Below are 23,040 nucleotides of genomic sequence, written 5' to 3' on the forward strand. Positions count from 1 at the left end.
TTAAAATTAAAATTAAAATTAAAATTAAAATTAAAATTAAAATTACAAATACAATTACAATTACAATTACAATTACAATTACAATTACAATTAAAATTACAATTAAAATTAAAATTAAAATTAAAATTACAAATACAATTACAATTACAATTACAATTACAATTACAATTACAATTACAATTACAATTACAATTACAAATACAATTACAATTACAATTACAATTACAATTACAATTACAATTACAATTACAATTACAATTACAATTACAATTACAATTACAATTACAATTACAATTACAATTACAATTACAATTACAATTACAATTACAATTACAATTACAATTACAATTACAATTACAATTACAATTACAATTACAATTACAATTACAATTACAATTACAATTACAATTACAATTACAATTACAATTACAATTACAATTACAATTACAATTACAATTACAATTACAATTACAATTACAATTACAATTACAATTACAATTACAATTACAATTACAATTACAATTACAATTACAATTACAATTACAATTACAATTACAATTACAATTACAATTACAATTACAATTACAATTACAATTACAATTACAATTACAATTACAATTACAATTACAATTACAATTACAATTACAATTACAATTACAATTACAATTACAATTACAATTACAATTACAATTACAATTACAATTACAATTACAATTACAATTACAATTACAATTACAATTACAATTACAATTACAATTACAATTACAATTACAATTACAATTACAATTACAATTACAATTACAATTACAATTACAATTACAATTACAATTACAATTACAATTACAATTACAATTACAATTACAATTACAATTACAATTACAATTACAATTACAATTACAATTACAATTACAATTACAATTACAATTACAATTACAATTACAATTACAATTACAATTACAATTACAATTACAATTACAATTACAATTACAATTACAATTACAATTACAATTACAATTACAATTACAATTACAATTACAATTACAATTACAATTACAATTACAATTACAATTACAATTACAATTACAATTACAATTACAATTACAATTACAATTACAATTACAATTACAATTACAATTACAATTACAATTACAATTACAATTACAATTACAATTACAATTACAATTACAATTACAATTACAATTACAATTACAATTACAATTACAATTACAATTACAATTACAATTACAATTACAATTACAATTACAATTACAATTACAATTACAATTACAATTACAATTACAATTACAATTACAATTACAATTACAATTACAATTACAATTACAATTACAATTACAATTACAATTACAATTACAATTACAATTACAATTACAATTACAATTACAATTACAATTACAATTACAATTACAATTACAATTACAATTACAATTACAATTACAATTACAATTACAATTACAATTACAATTACAATTACAATTACAATTACAATTACAATTACAATTACAATTACAATTACAATTACAATTACAATTACAATTACAATTACAATTACAATTACAATTACAATTACAATTACAATTACAATTACAATTACAATTACAATTACAATTACAATTACAATTACAATTACAATTACAATTACAATTACAATTACAATTACAATTACAATTACAATTACAATTACAATTACAATTACAATTACAATTACAATTACAATTACAATTACAATTACAATTACAATTACAATTACAATTACAATTACAATTACAATTACAATTACAATTACAATTACAATTACAATTACAATTACAATTACAATTACAATTACAATTACAATTACAATTACAATTACAATTGCAATTACAATTACAATTACAATTACAATTACAATTACAATTACAATTACAATTACAATTACAATTACAATTACAATTACAATTACAATTACAATTACAATTACAATTACAATTACAATTACAATTACAATTACAATTACAATTACAATTACAATTACAATTACAATTACAATTACAATTACAATTACAATTAGAATTAGAATTAGAATTAGAATTAGAATTAGAATTAGGAATAAAATTAAAATTTAAATTTAAATTTAAATTTAAATTTAAATTTAAATTTAAATTTTAAAATTTAAATTTTAAAAATCGGAGCCTGTTTTAATTTTAATTTTTTATTTTATTTCAATTTTTTATTTTGTTTCAATTTAAATTTAAATTTTTAATTTTAAATTTAAATTTAATTTAATTAAAAAAAAAATAAATTTAAATTTAAATTCAATTTAATTTTAAATTAAAATTTAAATTTAAATTGAAATTAAAATAAATTTAAATTGAAATAAAATCTATATATATAAAAATGAATTTCCGTCTGTCTGTCTGTCTGTCTGTCTGTCTGTCTGTCTGTCTGTCTGTCTGTCTGTCTGTCTGTCTGACCGCTATGCATTCGGAAACTACTGAACCGATCGGTGTGAAATTTTGTATGTGAATATTTGTGGGGCCGGGGAAGGTTCTTAGCTTGGTGCGGGACTTCTCCGGTCTCTGGAACGGGGGGCTCCCATACAAATGACTTTGCGGGGGACGTCCCTACGGAGCTGTGTGTCAAAAAACACAGTAGGCAGGCAGTACGACGTTTGCCGGGACAGCTAGTAAAATATAAAAATTAAAACAGGCTCCGATTTTTTTTATTAAATATGTTCCGTCCAGCTTTCATTCGAGGCAGAAGTGCGGTTGTAATAGTGAACGCCGATAAAAGTTCACTACTACAATCACACTTCTTGCTCGGATGACAGCTGGAATGAAAACAAGCAGCATAAAATCTATGCCTAACATTCGTCTAACAGCCCATACTAAAACATGTCTAACGTTAGTCTAATGTTAGACTAACAAACATGTTTCGAATTTGCAACATGTCTAACAAAAGTGTGTCATATCTGTCTAATTTTAGACTAACATTAGGCAAAAGTGAGACAAAAAGTTAGCCTAACATGCTGGCCAGTTAGTCTCACATTAGGCTAATGTTAGGCTAACCCTCCGTACTGGGCATATATCCCAGGCAAGCCATCGATTAGCAAGCAAGCAAGCGAGCAGCAGAGTGGATGATCGATTCCCCGGGTAGACTTCAACCGAACGGCCCGCAAGCGTGGCTCGAGTGACTCGCCTCTTGCAAATCCGTACGACCCGTAGGGCCAGGCCAGCCGACCTGAAGAAGTCTCATTAGCTTGCTTGATCGCATGTTGCTTGACCGCCAATTGCAATTTTCATTGCAACTACCCTGCCACGTCTACTAAAGAGTTTTTTCCTATCGGCTCAAATCTGTGCGCTCTGGTTCCATCCAACAGACCAAACCGATAGTACCACAGTAGTGCCTAAAAGCAGTAGCCGTATAGAAAGTATCACCGCGTGTGCCGAGGAAGAAGAAAAACCGATGTAAGATGTGAAGTCTATTGTGCTCGCTGCTAGAATATTCTAGTAATAAATATCGTTCGTTTCGATAAATATAGCTCCCACGTGAGATCGGTTTTTTGGTGATACGGTTTAATCGAGAGATCAGCAGTGGTTGGCGCGCAAAATTGGCGGGAATCAGACTGCACCGACGTCGCAGCGGATTGGATGGAGCAGTGACCAATAGCTAGCTAGAGTCGCGTGTGATACAAGCCAGTTTCCGACGTCCAGTGAAACGGTTTTGGGACAATAGAATGTGCACATGAAGAACAGTGGTCGATCGAACTTTTGAACAGTACTGGCCAGTGCGTATGATAGGTATATTGTAGGAAGTTAGGCATAAGCTGTAATCTAGGGGTAAGTGATTAAAAACCATACTCTCGGCCGAGATTCTGACAAGCGAATAAAATGTTGGTAGATAATAAAAGTTTTGAATTCGTTTTCGCCAAATTTAGTGTGTGTGTTGAAACACGGTTTCAACGGGAACGATTTCCGAAATATGATTCTCCGGTTGCAGGCAAATGAAACGCCAGTAGTTCGATATTGGGAGAATATAATTTCCTGTTGGACAACATTTGAGCTCTTATTAACTTCATACCTAATAGTTTCTCGTATTAATGGACTCAATCGATATCACCAGTTCGATAAAATCTTAATTGGCTCCGTACGCATTGTTTTGCGAACCCCTGATCGTGATATGGATGTGAGTTTGGGATACAAAACTACTACAATTTTAACTACTTACGTTTAGTCCCTTCGCTTAATCGTTGGATGATGTTTTAGTCGCGTGCGTATTAACCATTCAATTAGGGATCTAATAAGTAGTGTAATTGCTTAGTAATTAACTAAAGCTAAAGATCAGCTAGGATGTTCTTACCGATGGGGTGCACTGGATGGGTTATGTTGCATTCATGTTCTAATAGGACCGTTCTATTGAATATTGGGCTAATGTACACTGAAATATATGTTTTCTTGTACTAGAATGCTTAATAGGCTTAACAAATTGTTTCTCACCAAGTACGGGATCGAGCAGGATAGATAATTGATAATTGGACTATCAGGTCCAATGATAGAGGTAAACCTAAACGGTAGCAGTTTGATATTAATTCACTGTTATTAGAGTTCAATCTATTTCGCTTACCGATATCAACTGCTTCACGAGGATTCTAACAGCTAGCACTTATACTAATAGTCTTCTAAGACGAATTCAAAATTAATTTAATCGCAGAATTAGGAAGATAAGCTTAGGTTCGCAATGAACATGCACTTTTGATTACATTATCATTTGTTCTGCCCATCAGTTTGTTTTTTATCTCCTTCTCTTTGCTCCTATCGATGGTACTCACCAAATGGTTGATCATGAGATATGCCGAGGACTTTCTCGCTATCATCATCACTCACCGGCAGCAGTGGCGTATCTAGGCGCTAACTGAAGGTGCGCTAGACGCGTGACGGCTAACAGTGTGAGATTTGTTGATTTGAGAATTCTTCTTTTAGTTTTTATTTTTATTTTTATACTGAATTTCTTTTCTTTGGTGGTGGTAAAATTTTGGAATTTGATCGGTTTTCTATTTATTCATTTTCGAACCTGCGACTTACCGGCGGGTGTTACCGGGCAAAAGTGTTTGTGCGTAACAGGAAGGTCAGCATTCGGGAAAACCCGATTGGCGCTTAAACTGAGTTTCAAATAACGAGAACGATTAAAATTTCGATTTAGAATCCACACGTTGGTGGAAATTTCAGTGGCCCACCTGGAGAACGTTACAATACAACATAACTTTTTGAGATTTTTAAACAAAGTGTATCATACTAAATATCTCAGCCGTGTGTCAATCGATTTGGGTTCTCTTGGCACCAAATGAAAGCTACAACATCCTAGTAGATTGCTCAGAAATTTTATTAGGAATGGACATTTGATTACAGAGATATCTTTCGAAGTGTACTTAGGATTTATTCAACTAAACTTTTTGAGATTTTTGATCAAGTGTATCATATAACCGTCTGTCAACCGATTTTGGTTCTCCTGGCACCAAATGAAAGCTATAACATCCTAGTAGAACCCTATACAATTTTATTTTATTTTATTATTTTATTAGGATTGGACATTTGGTTATCGAGATACAGGGGATAGACAAAATGATCGGGACAGGCAAAATTTTTGCTTTTCAAAAAATATTCAATTAGCTGTAACTTTTCGAAAAGTGCATCAAATATTCTCAAATTTTTACTGTAAGTTCTTCTACTAGTTGTGTATCAGTGGACAAAATTTGGAAAAGATCGGACAATTCTTTACGAAGTTATAAAGATTTTTGAAAAAAAGTAAAATTATCTGAAGGCCAACTTTGAGCTGTTATATCTCCGGGTTCAATGAACCGATTGCAATGAAATTTTGACCATTTATGACTTATACAATGAACTATGAAAAACCATTGACTTAACTTAATATTCTTAACACGGAAGAAAATTATAACGATTAGATTATTTTTCTAATAAAACACCAAATTATCCAAAACATCAACATCATTTCAAAATTCAAGATGCAAATTATAGATCATTTAGTTTCCCTCTAATTGATTTATAAATAAATGCGTTTTGAAGGAAAGTAACAACATAGCCGCCAATAAATTGAAAAATTAATGGGATGCATATTAAAAATAGACCAATTTACTAAAAAATCGTGAAGTAAATTAAATTGCTATAACTTTTTCACTTGTTAAACATTTCAAGTTATTTCAAATGTTTTCCAGAGTTCATTATATAAGTCATGAATTGTCAAAATTTCATTGCAATCGGTTCATTGAATCCGGAGATATAACAGCTCAAAGTTGGCTATCGGATAATTTTATCTTTTTCTAAATTCCTTATAACTTCGTGAAGAATTGTCCGATCTTTTCCAAATTTTGTCCACTGATACACAACTAGTTGAAGAACTTACAGTAAAAATTTGAGAATATTTGATGCACTTTTCGAAAAGTTACAGCTAATTGAACATTTTTTGAAAAGTGAAAATTTTGCCTATCCCGATCATTTTGTCTATCCCCTGTATCTTTCAAAGAGTACTTGGGAGTAATACAGGTTAACCTTTTGAGAGATTTTTGACCAAGTGTATCAAGAAAGTCACGAAAAAATCGATCTTTTCCGAATATTTAAGATAAATGTCATGGACTACCTTCGCAAAATGCAAATGATATTCATGGTGAATATCAATTGGCATTTTTCGAAGGTAGTCCGTGACATTTTCCTTAAATATTCGAAAAAGAGCGATTTTCCCGTGACTTTCTTGTATACCTGGAATGAGCTGGATTTGGTTGATATTGGATGTGTCAAAATGACATTTTCAGCACTGTAAAGCAGTCTCCTCAACTATGAGCCAAAAATATTAAAGGTTTGATTTCCTCCTAGCGTAGAAAAAATTACAAAAATGCTTTAACTTAGTTTGGATATTAGAGGGTAACAGGTAACAGAAGTAACAGCGAATTCAAAGAAATAAATAAATTTTGGGTTGAAATTAACACGTTTACGTGTTAACGCTTACGTATTTGACTTTTTGGAAACACTAGACACCTCAAAGTGACGTATTTTGTATTTGAAATTATAATAGACATCTGCGATTGAGTGCTCGGATAGTAACACGAAAGCAAAAAAAACATAAATGTGGCAAAGAAGCAGAGATTGAAACGCCAATCGAAAATTGAAACTGGTCTTTCCTTATTGAGGTTTCGCGATCAACTATAAGCATGCTGACGAATTTCGCACCAACTCGTCTTCGGGGTTGGCAGCACCCCCTCAGAATGTTATGAAATTTTGTAGGTTTCAAGACTTTACCTTTTCATGCAACTTTGCATATTTTGTTTTTTCAAAATTAACCTGGACTAACATTTAAAAAGAGTCAAAGTTTTTTAACCGTTTTTTTCACAAAAAAAATAACTCGAATATGATAAGATGTACAAAAAAGTGATGTATGGGGGACATTTAGAGAATTGTCCAAGCTTTCATGAAAAAATATTTTAAAAATTCTAAATACATTTTTACACGGTAAAAAATATATTTTTAAAATTAAAAGTCAATTTACAGAAAATGCCCACTTTTTTATGTTTTGAAATTTTTTTCCAAGAAAGTCAATATTGTTGCCTAACTTTCCTCCATACATCACAAGATGGGCACTTTTAAGAAAAAAAAGTTTTGCTAACAAAAACTTTTTCATGGTAGTTTTTTTAGCGTGTTGCGCATTAGCCGTTTTTTTACAAAAAATATAACTCGAATATGATAAGTTGTACAAAAAAGTGATGTATGGGGGACTTTTAGGGAATTGTCCAAGCTTTCAAGAAAACATATTTAAAAAATATAAAAAAATGTTTTACACGCTAAAAAATATCTTTTCAAAATTAAAAGTCAATTTACAGAAAATGCCCACTTTTTTATGTTTTGATTTTTTTTTCCCAAGAAAGACAATATAGTTGCCTAACTTTCCGCCATACATCACAAGATGGGCACTTTTAAGGAAAAAATTTTTTTCTAAAAAAACTTTTTCATTTTATTTTTTTTTTGCGTGTTGTGCATTAACTCGTACAGTAATGTATCCAGAATCCTAATGACAATCCATTAAAACTTAATGGGCTCAACTACTTTTTTAATATCTTAACGTGCTTGACATTGAAAACGTGGTTGATATTGGAAAGGGCTCAAGACAAATTTGCTTTTAGGGTTTTATATCAATGAAAACGCTTGTGTATTGATGAAATATGTACATATGTACATGTGTATTCAATTATTTTCTTTTCTACAATATATATATATACATCCTTCTTTTATACATTCTATTGTAACGATTTTTGAATATTAGATCTTTAGTCTATTTGAAACAAAGTAAACTTTTTTGGATTATTTTTTGAATTCGAAAACTTCTTCGCTTCAATTTGATTTTCAGAAATTGGCACAAATGAATGAAATTTTTGTGTACCAGGTATTGTTTTTACGTGACTGTATGTGTATAGTTCTTCAAGTTCATCCGTCATTTTTGCATATTGTTCATTTGAAATAAAGCAGAAATTCAATTTTGTTATATGTATATCTGACTGTTTAACTGCCCAGTCATCCAGTTCTCGAGGAGTTGTGATTGTGTTTCCATAATCTCGAGCAAAACTTGCTCGTTTTGCCATTCGCTTGAGAGTACCTCCAACAGCGTCACATGGACCTTTGTCATGTGAAGTTGCGAAGAAGTGCCATTCTGCTTCCAATCCATAATTGGACCGAAAACTGCACAAACTGGCAATTTTTTTTTGTTCTTATAATGAGCTGCTGCTCCATCTGACATGAAAGTAATTTTTGAGAAATCAATCGATTGTTTAATGAAATCCAGCAGTGTTGATATAAATAACTGAACTGCTGTTGTATCGTGTGTAAGTACTTCAGATATTATTATAAAGCTCAAGTTTTCCAACTTATTTTCTTTTCTGTAGTATACTTCAAAGGGGTGAATAGTAGCTTGAGAATTATTCCAATGGTAACCTTGAGCTGAATTTTGAATGATAAATAAATAATTTTCTGAAAAGTCACAAATTGTTAATACTTCACCCTGTTTAAGAGATTCTTTTTTATCCCGCAAAAATGAGGATTGTTCTTTATAAATGAAATCATGAGTTATAAGCTTGTCAACTTTTTCTACAAAATACGGAACAAACTCGTCTATAGTCTTAGTAATAGTTTCCAAATTGCATCGATCAGTGGTTAGCCATTGTTGGCACCCCCTAGAACAAATTTGGCACCCCCTAGAATTTTTCCTAGACAGGCACCTTCAATTCAAAACTTCACACAATAATTCCAATATTTATTAATGGCACATTGGAACAAAACTCAAGCACACGTGGTTCTTTGGAAAAAAACGTGTCTCTAGAGTCGACCTACTGATACACCTTGTATATACCTGTTGTACGCGTTTTGGATATTGATAAGAACAATGAACAGACTTCTCCATGAACTCCTCCAGAAATACCTCCATCTATTTATACTGTGGTTTCTCTAGGAATCCTTTATGGTTTCCTGCTGATATTTCTTCAATAAACTTCCCTTAGGATTCTGCTTCCTGATGTGGTTGTACATACAAGAAATTTCTGCAGAGATTGATCCAGCAATTTCTCCGGTGATTCTTCCACGAATTCCTTCTGAGATTCTTCCAGAAATTTCTCATGGAATTCCTCCAGGAGGTTATATTGGCCTTCCTCCGGCAATTTTGGCTAGAACTCCTCAAGCAACTCCTGCTGAGATTCTTCCAGCAATTTCTCTTAGAACTCCTCCAAAAATCCTCACTTTGGTACCTTCACGAATTCTACTAGGGAAGTTCTTCTAGAAATTCTTCCAAAAAATCTGTGATTTATCTGAAAATCTCTTCGGTGATTCTTCCAGAGATTTCTTCAAAGATTTATCCTCTAGAAATTCCACAAGGGATTTCTCCAAGAACTTCTATTGACCATTCTCCTTGAATTCCAGCTGGAATTCATCAAGCAATTCCCTTTAAAACATTGGCATTCCTTCTGTGATTCCTCCAGAAATTCCTCCCGGAATTCTAGGAATTCCTCCAAATATTCCAGCTGGGATTTCTCAAGCAATTCCTGCGGTTCTTCCAGCTATTCTTTCTCCAGAAATTCTAACTGTGGTACTTCAGAAATTATGCTACGGATTCTTCTAGAGTTTTCTCCTGGCTTTTATGCTGGGATCTGACCTGGTTCATTTTCATTTATTTAGTTAACATCAAATTCATGATAATACTGAATCAACAATTTGCCGCCATAATACTCGATTTGCAGCTGCAGCTCTCCAACCTCGGTCACGCCCAACACTCGCCAGATCACGCTCCACCTGGTCCGCCCATCGTGCTCTCTGCGCTCCACGCCTTCTTGTACCAACCGGATGGTTAGCAAACACCAACTTTGCTGGGTTGTTGTCCGGCATTCTTGCAACATGCCCTGCCCATCGTATCCTTCCGGCTTTGGCCACCTTCTGGATGCTGGGTTCGCCGTAAAGTGCAGCGAGCTCGTGGTTCATCCTTCTCCGCCACACGCCGTTCTCCTGCACGCCGCCAAAGATCGTTCTTAGCACCCGTCGCTCGAAAACTCCGAGTGCTTGCAGGTCCTCCTCGAGCATCGTCCATGTTTCGTGTCCGTAGAGAACCACCGGTCTTATTAACGTCTTGTACATGGTACATTTGGTGCGGGGGTGAATCTTTTTTGACCGCAGTTTCTTCTGGAGCCCATAGTAGGCACGACTTCCACTGATGATGCGCCTTCGTATTTCACGGCTCACGTTATTGTCCGCCGTTAGCAAGGAACCGAGGTAGACGAATTCTTCTACCACCTCGAAAGTATCCCCGTCTATCGTAACATTGCTGCCAAGGCTTGTCCTGTCTCGCTCAGTCCCACCTACCAGCATGTACTTTGTCTTAGCCGCATTCACCACCAGTCCGACCTTTGCTGTTTCACGTTTCAGGCGGGTGTACTGTTCTGCCACCGTTCCAAATGTTCTAGCAATAATATCCATGTCATCCGCAAAACAGACAAATTGGCTGGATTTCGTGAAGATCGTACCCCGGCTGTTGAGCCCGGCTCGTCGCATAACACCTTCCAGGGCGATGTTGAATAGTAGGCAGGAAAGTCCATCACCTTGTCGTAGTCCCCATCGAGATTCGAATGAACTGGATAGTTCACCCGAAATCCTTACGCTGTTCTGCACACCGTCCATCGTTGCTCTTATCAGTCTAGTCAGCTTCCCGGGAAAGCTGTTCTCGTCCATAATTTTCCATAGCTCTGTGCGGTCGATACTGTCGTATGCCGCTTTGAAGTCGATGAACAGGTGATGCGTTGGGACCTGGTATTCACGGCATTTCTGGAGGATTTGCCGTACGGTGAAGATCTGGTCCGTTGTCGACCGGCCGTCGATGAAACCGGCTTGGTAACTTCCCACGAACTCATTTACTTTAGGTGAAAGACGACGGAAGATGATCTGGGATAGCACTTTGTAGGCGGCATTCAAAATGGTGATCGCTCGAAAGTTCTCACACATTAACTTGTCGCCTTTCTTATGGACGGGACAGATTATCCCTTCCTTCCACTCCTCCGGTAGCTGTTCGGTTTCCCAGATCTTGACTACTAACTGGTGCAGACAGGTGGCCAACTTTTCCGGGCCCATCTTGATGAGTTCTGCTGCGATACCGTCCTTGCCAGCCGCTTTGTTGTTTTTGAGCTGGTGGATGGCATCCTTAACTTCCCTCAGCGTGGGAGTTGGTTCGTTCCCGTCCTCTGCTGCACCAACATAGTCATTTCCTCCGCTGCCTTGGTCCTCCGTGCCTACATTTTCTTCGCCATTCAGGTGCTCGTCGAAGTGCTGCTTCCACCTTTCGATCACCTCACGTTTGTCCGTCAGGAGGCTCCCGTCCTTATCCCTGCAGATTTCGGCTTGCGGCACGTAGCCTTTGCGGGATGCGTTGAGCTTCTGATAGAACTTACGTGTTTCCTGTGAACGGCACAGCAGTTCCATTTCCTCGCACTCCGCTTCTTCCAGGCGGCGCTTTTTCTCCCGGAAGAGACGGGTCTGCTGCTTCCGCTTCTGTCTGTATCGCTCCACATTCTGTCGGGTTCCATGCTGCAGCATTACCGCCCGCGCTGCATCCTTCTCCTCCAGAACCGCTCTACACTCCTCGTCGAACCAATCGTTTCGTCGACTCCGTTCTACGTACCCGATAGTGCTCTCGGCTGCGTTGTTGATGGCTGCTTTGAATGTACTCCAGCAATCCTCCAGAGGGGCCACATCGAGCACACCCTCGTCCGGCAACGCTGCCTCGAGATTCTGCGCGTATGCGGTGGCGACATCCGGTTGCTTCAGTCGCTCTAGATCGTACCGGGGCGGCCGCTGGTAATGTACGTTGTTAATGACGGAGAGTTTTGGGCGCAGTTTAACCATCACCAGGTAGTGATCAGAGTCGATATTAGCGCCACGATAGGTCCTGACGTCGATAATGTCGGAGAAGTGCCGTCCATCAATCAGAACGTGGTCGATTTGCGATTCCGTTTGTTGTGGTGATCTCCAGGTGTAACGATATGGGAGGCTGTGCTGGAAGAAGGTGCTACGAATGGCCATGTTCTTGGAGGCGGCGAAATCGATGAGGCGTAGGCCATTTTCGTTCGTCAGCTGGTGGGCGCTGAACTTTCCAATCGTCGGTCTGAATTCCTCCTCCTGGCCTACCTGAGCGTTTAGATCCCCTATGATGATCTTGACGTCGTGGTTTGGGCAGCGGTCGTACTCGCGTTCGAGCTGCGCGTAAAATGCGTCTTTGTCATCATCAGTGCTTCCGGAGTGAGGGCTGTGCACGTTTATTATGCTAATGTTGAAGAATCGGCCCTTGATCCTCAACCTGCACATTCTTTCGTCGATCGGCCACCAACCGATCACGCGCCTCTGCATGTCGCCCATCACTATAAAAGCTGTTCCCAGCTCACGTGTGTTGCCGCAACTCTGGTAGATGGTATGATTACCTCTAAACGTTCGCACCATAGATCTTGTCCAACACACCTCCTGCAGCGCTACGATTCCGAACCCGCGGTCCTTCAGTAGATCGGCGAGTATGCGGGTGCTCCCGATGAAGTTGAGAGATCTGCAGTTCCACGTACCGAGCTTCCAATCGCAAGTCCCTTTTCGTCGCTGTGGTCGTCGCCATTAGTATCGGTTCGCATTCTTCTCTTGTTGATTTTCCGGTGCTAGTCTTTTTTACGGCTGGCTCGCAGGGCCTGACACCAACCCACTAACCCAGGGAGCTGGGCTTACCTTCCCGGAAGCTACGGGTTCTGCATTGGCATTTCCTCCAACTACAGTGCTAAATAGCTAGGCTCGAGCGCCAGTCTTCGCCGGGGGTGGTGTTTTTAATGGGCGCCCAGGAGATAATATTTTACCTGAGCTTCCACCCCACATCTGACCTGGTAATCTACCTGAAACTCTTGCAGAAATTCCTAAGGTTGTTCTACCAGGGATTTCTCCAAGGACTCCAAAGATTACTCTGAAAATTCGTCATGGAATTTCTTCAGAAACTCCTCTTGGCCTTCCTCCAAGGATATTTCAAACAACTTCTCCTGCGGTTCCTCCAGAAGTTCATACAGGGTGCGGCAGGAAAAAATGCGAAAAGTTCAAGGCACTATTACACGCTAAATATGGGATATATATGACTATTTTTTCATGACAGTGTTTCAGTCAATGTCTATATTCTAGCACTGAAAAATAAAAATGAACATATTTGATGTTTAACATGTGGTAATGTAGGCCTAATAAGCGGATATCAATAAACTGCGCGCCCAATGGTCATTAAACAAAATGACTATAACAGTAACAAAATTAGCTCAAATTTGATGAACAATCAGACCACACTGATCCAGAGCCATGTAGTTTCACATACCAGATAAAATAAGTACATATATTTGATGATATTGTAGAGAAAATCAAAAATTTTGTTTTATCAGATGCGAAATTTAGCGACCTGTGCGATTTTCTGCGGTTTGAAAATTCTGGTTGTCTTCATCTTCAGGCGCCACCCTGTAAAGGTTAGTGACCAAAATGGGAATTTTTTTAATTAACTTTTCAGAAAACTAGCCTATTATAGATCATGGAACGTTGAAACATAGATTGGTTAATGTCAAATGGACGAAAATGAGGTTTGAAGTTGAAAAACACTTTCGCATTTTTTCCTGCCGCATACTGTACTATATGTCCAGCAATTCTTCCAGTGATTCCTATATAAATTTATCCTAGAATTATGACTGATATTCATCCGGGAAATCTTTCTGAGATTCCATCAAAAATTCCTCCTGCGTTTCCTTCAGGGCCTTTTTTACATATTCTTCCAGAATACCTCTACCGGTTCTTGCAGGAGCTTCTCTAGGTTTTCCAAGGATTTTTTTCTTTAGATTCCCCCAGGGATTCCTGATGGGGTTTCTCTAGAAATTCCTGTACACAGTTAGGAAAAATTACCGACTTTGGTAATGTTTTACCGAAATCTCAACCGTTGAGCTTGTTTTACAGAAAAAAAAATCGGTAGAGGTAGCAACTTTTGCCAAAAGTCGTTAGAGTTTTACAAAATTTATTTAATAAACGATAACATTTTACCGAAATTTGGCATTTTTTACAGAATTTCGGTAAAACCCATTACCGAACACTCAGCGGTTGAGATTTCGGTAAAAATACCGATTTTACGCGATTAGATGTGTATAGTTCACTCCAACAATTCCTCCTAGGATTTCTGCTGAGATTTCTACAATGATACATCCCAGAATCCTTCTAAGAATACCTCCTGAGATTTTTCTGTGACTTCCTCAGAAGCTCTCCGGTGATGCCTCCAGGAATTTTTATCCAAGATATTTTATCCAAGGATTCTCTCATAAATTTCTCATGAATTTTCCCCAGGAACTCCTCTTGGCCTTCCTTCTGTAATTCTTCCAGCAATTCCTCCTAGGACCCCTCCAGCAATTTCTACTATAATACATCTCTAAATTTTTCTAGGGATTCTTCAAAAATTCCTACAGAGATTCCTTCAAAAACTTACTGGGATTATTAAAGGAAATCTTCCCAGGAGCTTAACAGAAGTACCTTCGGTGTTTCTTCCTGAAAATCCTAAAGGTTTTTTTTTCTGGGATTTCTCCAAATATCTCTCATTGAATTCCTCCAGGAACTCCTCTTGACTTTCATCCAGGGATGACCTCCTCCGGGATTCCATTAGCGATTTCTGCTGCTTCTAATGTTTCAGGCAGGCCTACTAGGTCTCCTCCAGAATTTTTTACTGTGATACCTGCAGGAATCCCTCAAAGGATATCTCCAGGCATTATTGCTGGGATTCTTCTAGGATGTTCCTTCCAGAAATGCCTTTAGGTTTTGCAGGGATTTTTCTAAAAACTCATCCAAGAATTCCTCTTGGATTACTCTGGAAAATAATCATGGCATTACTCCAGGAACTCCGCTTGGCCTTCTTCAAAGAATTCCACTGAAGAAATCACGACTCCGGATTCGGTAGACCACAGTATGGCCCTGCCTTTGAGGGTTCCTTCGGCATGGATGTTTTTTTTTTTAATTTCTGATGTGGTTTTAAATCAGCAGTTTCCTTGGACTTTTTTATAATATCAATGGCTATTACTCTGAAACTATTTCAGTAATTTCTTTTTCGGTTATTTTGCAATTTTCTCATGCAATTTTATCTTGATTACTTTTGTTATTCTCTATGATTTATTTGTATTTGTATATATTGCTTCCAAAAATTGCTGAAATGAAAATTCAGAAATTCTCAACTGGACTTACTCAAAGAATAACCTTTGAAATTCACGAAAAACTTCCTGACAAATTCCCCAAGCAATTGTCGGTAAAAACCCATCAAAATTACCTTAGAACTTTCTAATTAGTTGCAAAAAGCATTCATATAAGAATTACCAGAGGAATTCCGGAAGAAAATATTAGGGCTTTTTTTATGAGATTGTCCAAATCCAATTTCAAAATAAATTGCCGTAATATATTCTTTTCAAATTTCCACAAACATTCACAAAAAATAGGAAAAATTCTCAAATAATTTTCCGGAATCATACAACTAACTTCTGAAGAAAATTTAGAAGAATTCCAAAAGTAACTGCCATAGAATCACCGTGACAACATTTTCAAAGAACCAATAAATTCCCGAAGAAAATCTCCAAGAAATTTGGAGAATGGATTTCCGAAGGAATTACCGAAGAAGTTCCCAAAGTAATAATCGAAGTTTCCTAAATTTCCAATGAAATTTCTGATGAAATTCTAAAATAAATTTGTCAATGCAAGTAACATCGGAATAGCCGAAGATATTCCGAAATCATCTGCTGCAGGAATTCCTTACAATTACTGTAGAAATTGTCTAAAGAATTATCATGAAAATTATAGAAGCGATTTATAAAAGAATTTCCGAAGTAAGTAAGTAGTTTTCAAAGGGATTGGCGATAATGGAATTTAAGCGAAATTGGAATACTGAATAGTATAGATCAGTGACAAGCAGGGCGAGGAGGCTGAAACATGCCGCATTTCGTCTTTACCGCGTTTTTGCATTTTTCTTTGTGTTTTCGTTCGTATTTGAGTGGAACGCTGATGGAAGAGTGAAAGGTCGTCGGTCGTCAGTGACAAGCAGGGCGCGGAGGCTGAAACATGCCGCATTTCGTCTTTACCGCGTTTTTGCATTTTTCTTGTGTTTTAGTTCGTACTTGGGTGGAGCGCTGATGAAAGAGTGAAAGGTCGACGGTCGTCAGTGACAAGCAGGGCGCGGAGGCTGAACTTTGCCGCATTTCGTCGTTTCCGCGTTTTCGTATTTTTCCTTGTGTTTTTTGTTCACACTTTGTGTAAACGATCGACGATGGCTCGGTGGCAAGAGACCACTTTGCCCGCATCGTGGTGCTCGTGTCCGTCGTTATTCCGAGTTCGGAAATGCTGAGACCAAAGCCAAACATAGAAAACCAGCTGGTCAGGATTACCCGGTGAGTTCGTTCCTTATTATTACTTTTTATATTTGAACATGACATATATGGGGATTTCGGAGGGGTAGCCTAAGGAAGTTAAATGAACTGGTTTCCGGGCAAATGTTCGTGGGGTGGCCAGACTTTGTCACGAGATAACAATTATCATGTTGTTTTCCGAAGGTCTCCAGTGAATTTAGCTTACCCTGCTACAACAAACCATCAGGTAGATCATTCCGTTTCGGTATGACTCTGCAAATCGACGAAAATTCCAAAAAAAGTAGAATGGCTTGCCGAAAACATTCCCAAAAAAAATGTGAGGAAGTTCCCAGAGTCATTGTCGAATGAACTACCAAAGGCTTCACTAAAAGAATTTCCAAAGGAATTGAGTGAAGAGTAATTGGAGATTTTTCAAATGCAAATGTCAATAAAATTGCTGATATTAACACTACTAACACAAACACTACTAAAAAATTGGCAAAGGAACTCCCGAGAAAACATTTCCAATGAAATAAAAAAGCCAAATGAACTCCTAACGGAATTGCCAAATAAATTTCCAAAATAATTGCCAATGAAATTTTCAAAGGATGCGTGAAAGGTGCTTAGTATCAAACCCCAAACATATTGCCAAATAAATTCTTAAAGAAATTGCCGAATGGGACCGAAAATATTACGGAAGAAATTTGCCAAATCCAAAGAAAGCACTAAGATATTTCCAAAATAAGTCTCAATTGAAATAAATTGCTGAACAATTTCCAAATAAATTGCCGGGAATATTCCCTGAGGAACACAAGAATCGATTATCCGAAATGTACGAAGCTGAAATTTTGACTGATTACTAAAATGTTGCTTATACGTAAGTCAAAATTTCAGCTATATATACCAATCCAGTCGAAATCGGAAATTGATGCGAGCATCAGAATCCCGAAGAGAAAAATCGAAGTTCGCCCGCACCAAATTCCAGGTTTCAACTGGATTTATAAAATGTTCGTGAAGCTTCAGAACAGAACTCAGGATAATCGAGTCTAAATTTTGTAGTTTTAAGAATCATATTCACAATTTCTCTGTAAAAGTGTGTTCATGTCCACGTGGTAGTGTTTAAATAATGAAACAAAAACGCTGTCGCAATAAATGTTGTAGTCAAACCAAAAATGCAAATATGTATTCTGATTTTGCAATTTAAAGCATTTATAACTCTTACAATAATTGCTCTTGAAAAATATGTTTATAAGGGTTGTTATTATACAATGAAAAACCCGATTTAATCCACCTATGGTAAACAGAACCCTTCTCACACTTAATAAAACTATTGTTGTATTATTTGTATTTAACATATTTATTTTGTGTGATGAACCAAAAGTTCTAGAAAATATTGTGGATTTGGCATCTAGTGGATTGGTTTCCAAAACAGCATCATGGACCATGGACTAAACTACCAGAAATGCTAGACACCTACTAGAATCTTGTGTGAAATTTTTAAAAAGTAGCTTACATATTCTGGAATATTGTATCTTTTGTTAACTGCCAAAAGATCTTGAATCGATTAACAAATGGATAAGAAAATCAGCGAGATATACTTTGTCTAATATCTCTTAATCAGTCGATTAAATTAGCTCCGAAGTACTTGGTATTCATGGTTATGATGCAAAAAGGACAAAAATGATATATCTACTAAGTTAATCAGTTTTGGCATTAGCTAGTTATTTTGGCTGTCCGGTTCTTGCATTTTTCCCACAATATATTGTTAGTTTTCATAAAATTCCTGTGTATTTGTAATTTGTTATTTATAATTTTATTGAAAACAACAATACACTTTGTCAGCATTATTTATTGAAAAATAATTTCCCATAGACTGGTCAAAAACTAATGCAAGATAACAAGTAAGTGAAAAGATTAATAAATAAAAAAGAATTTACTGAAATACTCTTCGTAAGATATCTCAGTAATCGAATGTCGAATCGAAATAGAGTTTCAGGGCCTTATACAAGGATATTGTAGCTTTCATTTGGAGCTTAGAGAACCCAAATCGGTTGACAGTCAGCTGAGATATTTATTATGGTACCCTTGGTCAAAAATCTCTCAAAAAGTTAACCTTACTCCCAAGTACTCCTTGAAAGATATCTCGGTAATCAAATGTCCAATCCTAATAAAATTGTATAGGGTTCTACCAGAATGTTGTAGCTTTCTTTTGGTGCCAGGATAATCGAAATCGATTGACAGACGGGCAGAATATTTATTATGATACACTTGGTCAAAAATCTCAAATGGTTTAGTTGTATAAATCCTAAGTACTCTTCGAAAGATATCTCTGTAACCAAATGTCCAATCAAAATAAAATTTCTGGGTGATCTACTAGGATGCTGTAGCTTTCATTTGGTGCCAAGAGAACCCTAATCAATCGACAAACGGCCAAAATATTTATTATGATACACTTGGTCAAAAATCTTAAAAAGGTTAGATGTATGACTCATAAGTACTCTTCGAGAGATATCTCGGTAACCAAACGCCCAATCGAAAAAAAATTCAATAGCGTTCTACTAGAATGAAGTAGCTTTCATTTGCTTCCAAGAGAACTCAAATCGGTTGACAGATGTCTGAGAAACGTGCGTGACTTTTTTTTTGTAACGCACATACACACACTCACATACACACATACACACATACATACACACACATACTGACATTTGCTCAGTTCGTCGAGCTGAGTTGATTGGTATATGAGACTCGGCCCTCCGGGCCTGATATTTATACCCTTCTTATGGGTGTAAGAAGGGTAAAAAGAGGATGTCACAATGAATACAAGTGGCACGCAAATTTGTGGATATTTCATAGTTTCCGAGATTTACACTTGCTCTGAAAATGTATTTTTACGGACCTGATTGTTTTCAATCCACAAAACAAGGAGGTTGTCGCGATGATTGTTAAGTTCAAACAGAAAATGCAAATTCCATGCATTATACGCAATCAAGTTATCAAGTTTTCAAACCTCACATGGAAAGTGTTAAATCAGTACAACGGTTCGGATTTTCAAAAAAAAAAACTGTTTTTTATAATACAGCGCGTTTAAATTTACGGGTTAATTTTTCCCGTGACGCAGTATATTATTATACTAAGAAATTGAGGGTGGATCGGTATTTCCCTTTACAAGCAAAGCAAAGCAAAGCAAAGCAAAGCAAAGATAACCGTACACATCGTAGTTGCTACTCCGTGATTGACCAGAACAATCGAAGTTGCACAGAGAGCCAATGAATGTGAAAGCTTGGGACTAGCTAACCATTCTCAATGTGCATAATTCGAGAGTTCAGCTATTTAAAGTCAATAACGGCGCTGGCCACGTCCTTACGGTCATCAGGAAAGGGAAGGAATGTTAGTTCGACAACCGTTGCTACTAGAAACCGTGGAATCCACAGCATCCCCACAGTTGTCACGGGAAGGAATGGTGGTTAGTAGGGTAGGGTAAGGTGTGGATCTAGGAGCCACCTCTGTTAGGTGATATGATCCACTAGTTATATGGTAATACACGTCGCGGTCTTCATCACGATTATGGTTTATTTGATCACGATGACCACTGATCCCGGATTTCGTGCTCGCGTTTCCATCGCCCTACCGTGGAAACCGACTGATCTACGATTATTGTAGCGCGATTCTGAACCCGGATTTTTCACTCGCACTTCCATCGCCCTACCGAGAAAACCGACTGACCAACGAATATTGTAGCGCGATTCTGATCCCGGATTTTTCACTCGCACCCCCATCACTCTTACCTGAAAATTGTCTGCCATTCGAAAATTCTCAAGCTAATCTGATTCCGCATTCCACACTCGCGCTTGCATGGCTCTACCGAGAAAACCGACTGACCAACGAATATTGTAGCGCGATTCTGAACCCGGATTTTTCACTCGCACTTCCATCGCCCTATCGAGAAAACCGACTGACCAACGAATATTGTAGCGCGATTCTGATCCCGGATTTTTCACTCGCACTTCCATCGCCCTACCGAGAAAATCGACTGACCAACGAATATTGTAGCGCGATTCTCGGTGGATCGGTATTTCCCTTTACAACCTAAAAAATCAAAACAAACTAGAAGCCACTGATACTGGCACCCCCTAGGCACCCCCTAGGAAAAAATCCTAGATACGCCAATGCTATAGGTCTTGTCATTTTTGAGTTACATCGATTTTAAAAAAATCTTCGAAAAAAAGTTATGCCCTCTTCAAATGTTACTCTTGAAAATTTTCGAAAATTTAAGTATGCAAAGTTGCTTATAAAAACCTAGTCTTTATGCCCACCAAGTTTCATTCGATTCTGAGAGGGTGTTGCCAACCACTGGTCGAGTTGGCGCGAAATTCGTCTGCTGTAATAACTCATTGAAAGAAGTAACCTAACAAATCTGCGATAGGCTAAACGTGATTGATTTGCAGCCTCTACGGATTATAAATTATGTTTTGATAATTATGATATTTCTCTTAATTCTCTTTCTTTTAATTCTATCTTTGAACACACTATTCCCAGGTACTACGCAGTGATACGCAAGTCTTCAGAAAATTCCTCAGGGCCGCGACTTTGTGAGAAAATATTTATCCAACTTGATGGATTACCTGTTGACGAATGTCCAGAATTTAATTATAGCGAACCGCGGAACATCAATTAGGACGCTCAGGTGGCGGTCGCCGATGTGTTTCTTTCCATTTAGTCACATCAGTCAGATCATCAACTGTTTATAGCCGAACGAACGGAGCAGCACGACTGTGCTTCGGTGTTAGGTATCTAGAGACATTCTACGTCATCTATGGCATTCGAATTGTAGCTAAAGGTTTTATGTTTCTTTCGGTGCTGGAAGCAAGTAAATAAAAACCCAGGTGTATTATCTTACAAGTTGTAGAGAATCAACGAGCTGTACACGATTGGAATCCAGCGAAATCCGGCATCTAACCGCAAACAAACAATCGCACAGCATCTTTAAATGCTTAATGTGTGACGTTTAATCCTTTTGCTCTTTGAAGAAGCGTGCATTCTTCGCTTATCTGTAAACCGTGATAATATGTATCTTGTTGAACAACCCCGTGGAGCAGTAATTAACTATATACCCGACAAGCCACCGCAATCTGGTCGGTCTTGTGACTATTTTGATAGCGACCTGCGGAGAGCTGTTCAGATTGTAAAGTAGCTAATGATATTTAAACAATTAATAAGCGCTCATGCCGGTTTGCCAAATTTATTTCCGCCGAGTTGTTTTTAGCCAAATCTTGTGGCGAGGTGAAATTATTCAGGTATTCATGGGCTTCATTTTTGTTTCAGTTGAGTTATGTAACTTGGAACAACGTTTCCTTGCACTATCAAATTGTGCCGTACAGAATGTAGGCCTGAATTGCGTAGATGAAATATGTATATTTCTTTAGAAATGTCTCCAGAATGCATTATCAAATGAAACATTATCTATTCATTTGACCAAACAAGCCTTCATTTGAAAAGATTCAGAAAGACAATGTAATTCAATTGTAATCAGTAATATTTCGATGTGGCAATAAATAGGTTATGTTTTGTTTGCGTAAGTTTAATCAATTTATAAAGCATATGCGTTTTAGCGTGGTTCAAACATTGTTGTACTCCTCACCACCTACATATTCGATGTGTAACCATATTTTGTAATTCCTCCCAAAATTTGAGCTCATTTGGTTGGACTGCACAAGCCCTCCAATATGTGGGATAAATGTCGCGTACTACCTTCAAAAAATGTCAATGATATTCATGATGAATATCAATTGGCATTTTTTGAAGGTAGACCGTGGCATTTACTTTAAACATTCAAAAAAGAACGGTTTTCCGTGACTTTCTCGTAGAACTGGTCAAGCCGCACAAGTTTTTCATACACCATATTCTCAAGTTCAACTTCTAGAATGAGCTGGATGTGGTTGAATTTAGATATTATGTCGAAATTACATTTTCAGCAGTGTTTAGGATAGAGGTTTGGGATAGAGGTTTAGGATAGAGGACAGAGAAGACGGTTAGGTGGAAGGTAAGACGGTAAGAATTAGATAAGATGAGATTTTCCAGAGATACCTTCA

At 36.8% G+C, this 23,040-nt stretch overlaps 1 protein-coding gene and 1 long non-coding RNA gene across 2 annotated transcripts in view; one reads left to right on the forward strand and one right to left on the reverse strand.

Annotated features, from left to right (window-relative positions):
• The window catches only part of LOC109412018 (aquaporin AQPAe.a), a 75,896-nt gene that overhangs the window by 17,280 nt on the left and 35,576 nt on the right, over positions 1–23,040 (forward strand). The window lies entirely within an intron of this gene.
• On the reverse strand, positions 3,937–4,854 carry LOC134287056 (uncharacterized). Its single transcript, XR_009996984.1, has 3 exons — positions 4,621–4,854; positions 4,494–4,560; positions 3,937–4,434 (listed from the first exon to the last, which is right to left on the reverse strand). It is a non-coding gene; the product is annotated as an uncharacterized LOC134287056 (long non-coding RNA).

The sequence above is a fragment of the Aedes albopictus genome, chromosome 2 (assembly GCF_035046485.1).
Source record: "Aedes albopictus strain Foshan chromosome 2, AalbF5, whole genome shotgun sequence".
Classification (NCBI taxonomy): domain Eukaryota; kingdom Metazoa; phylum Arthropoda; class Insecta; order Diptera; family Culicidae; genus Aedes; species Aedes albopictus.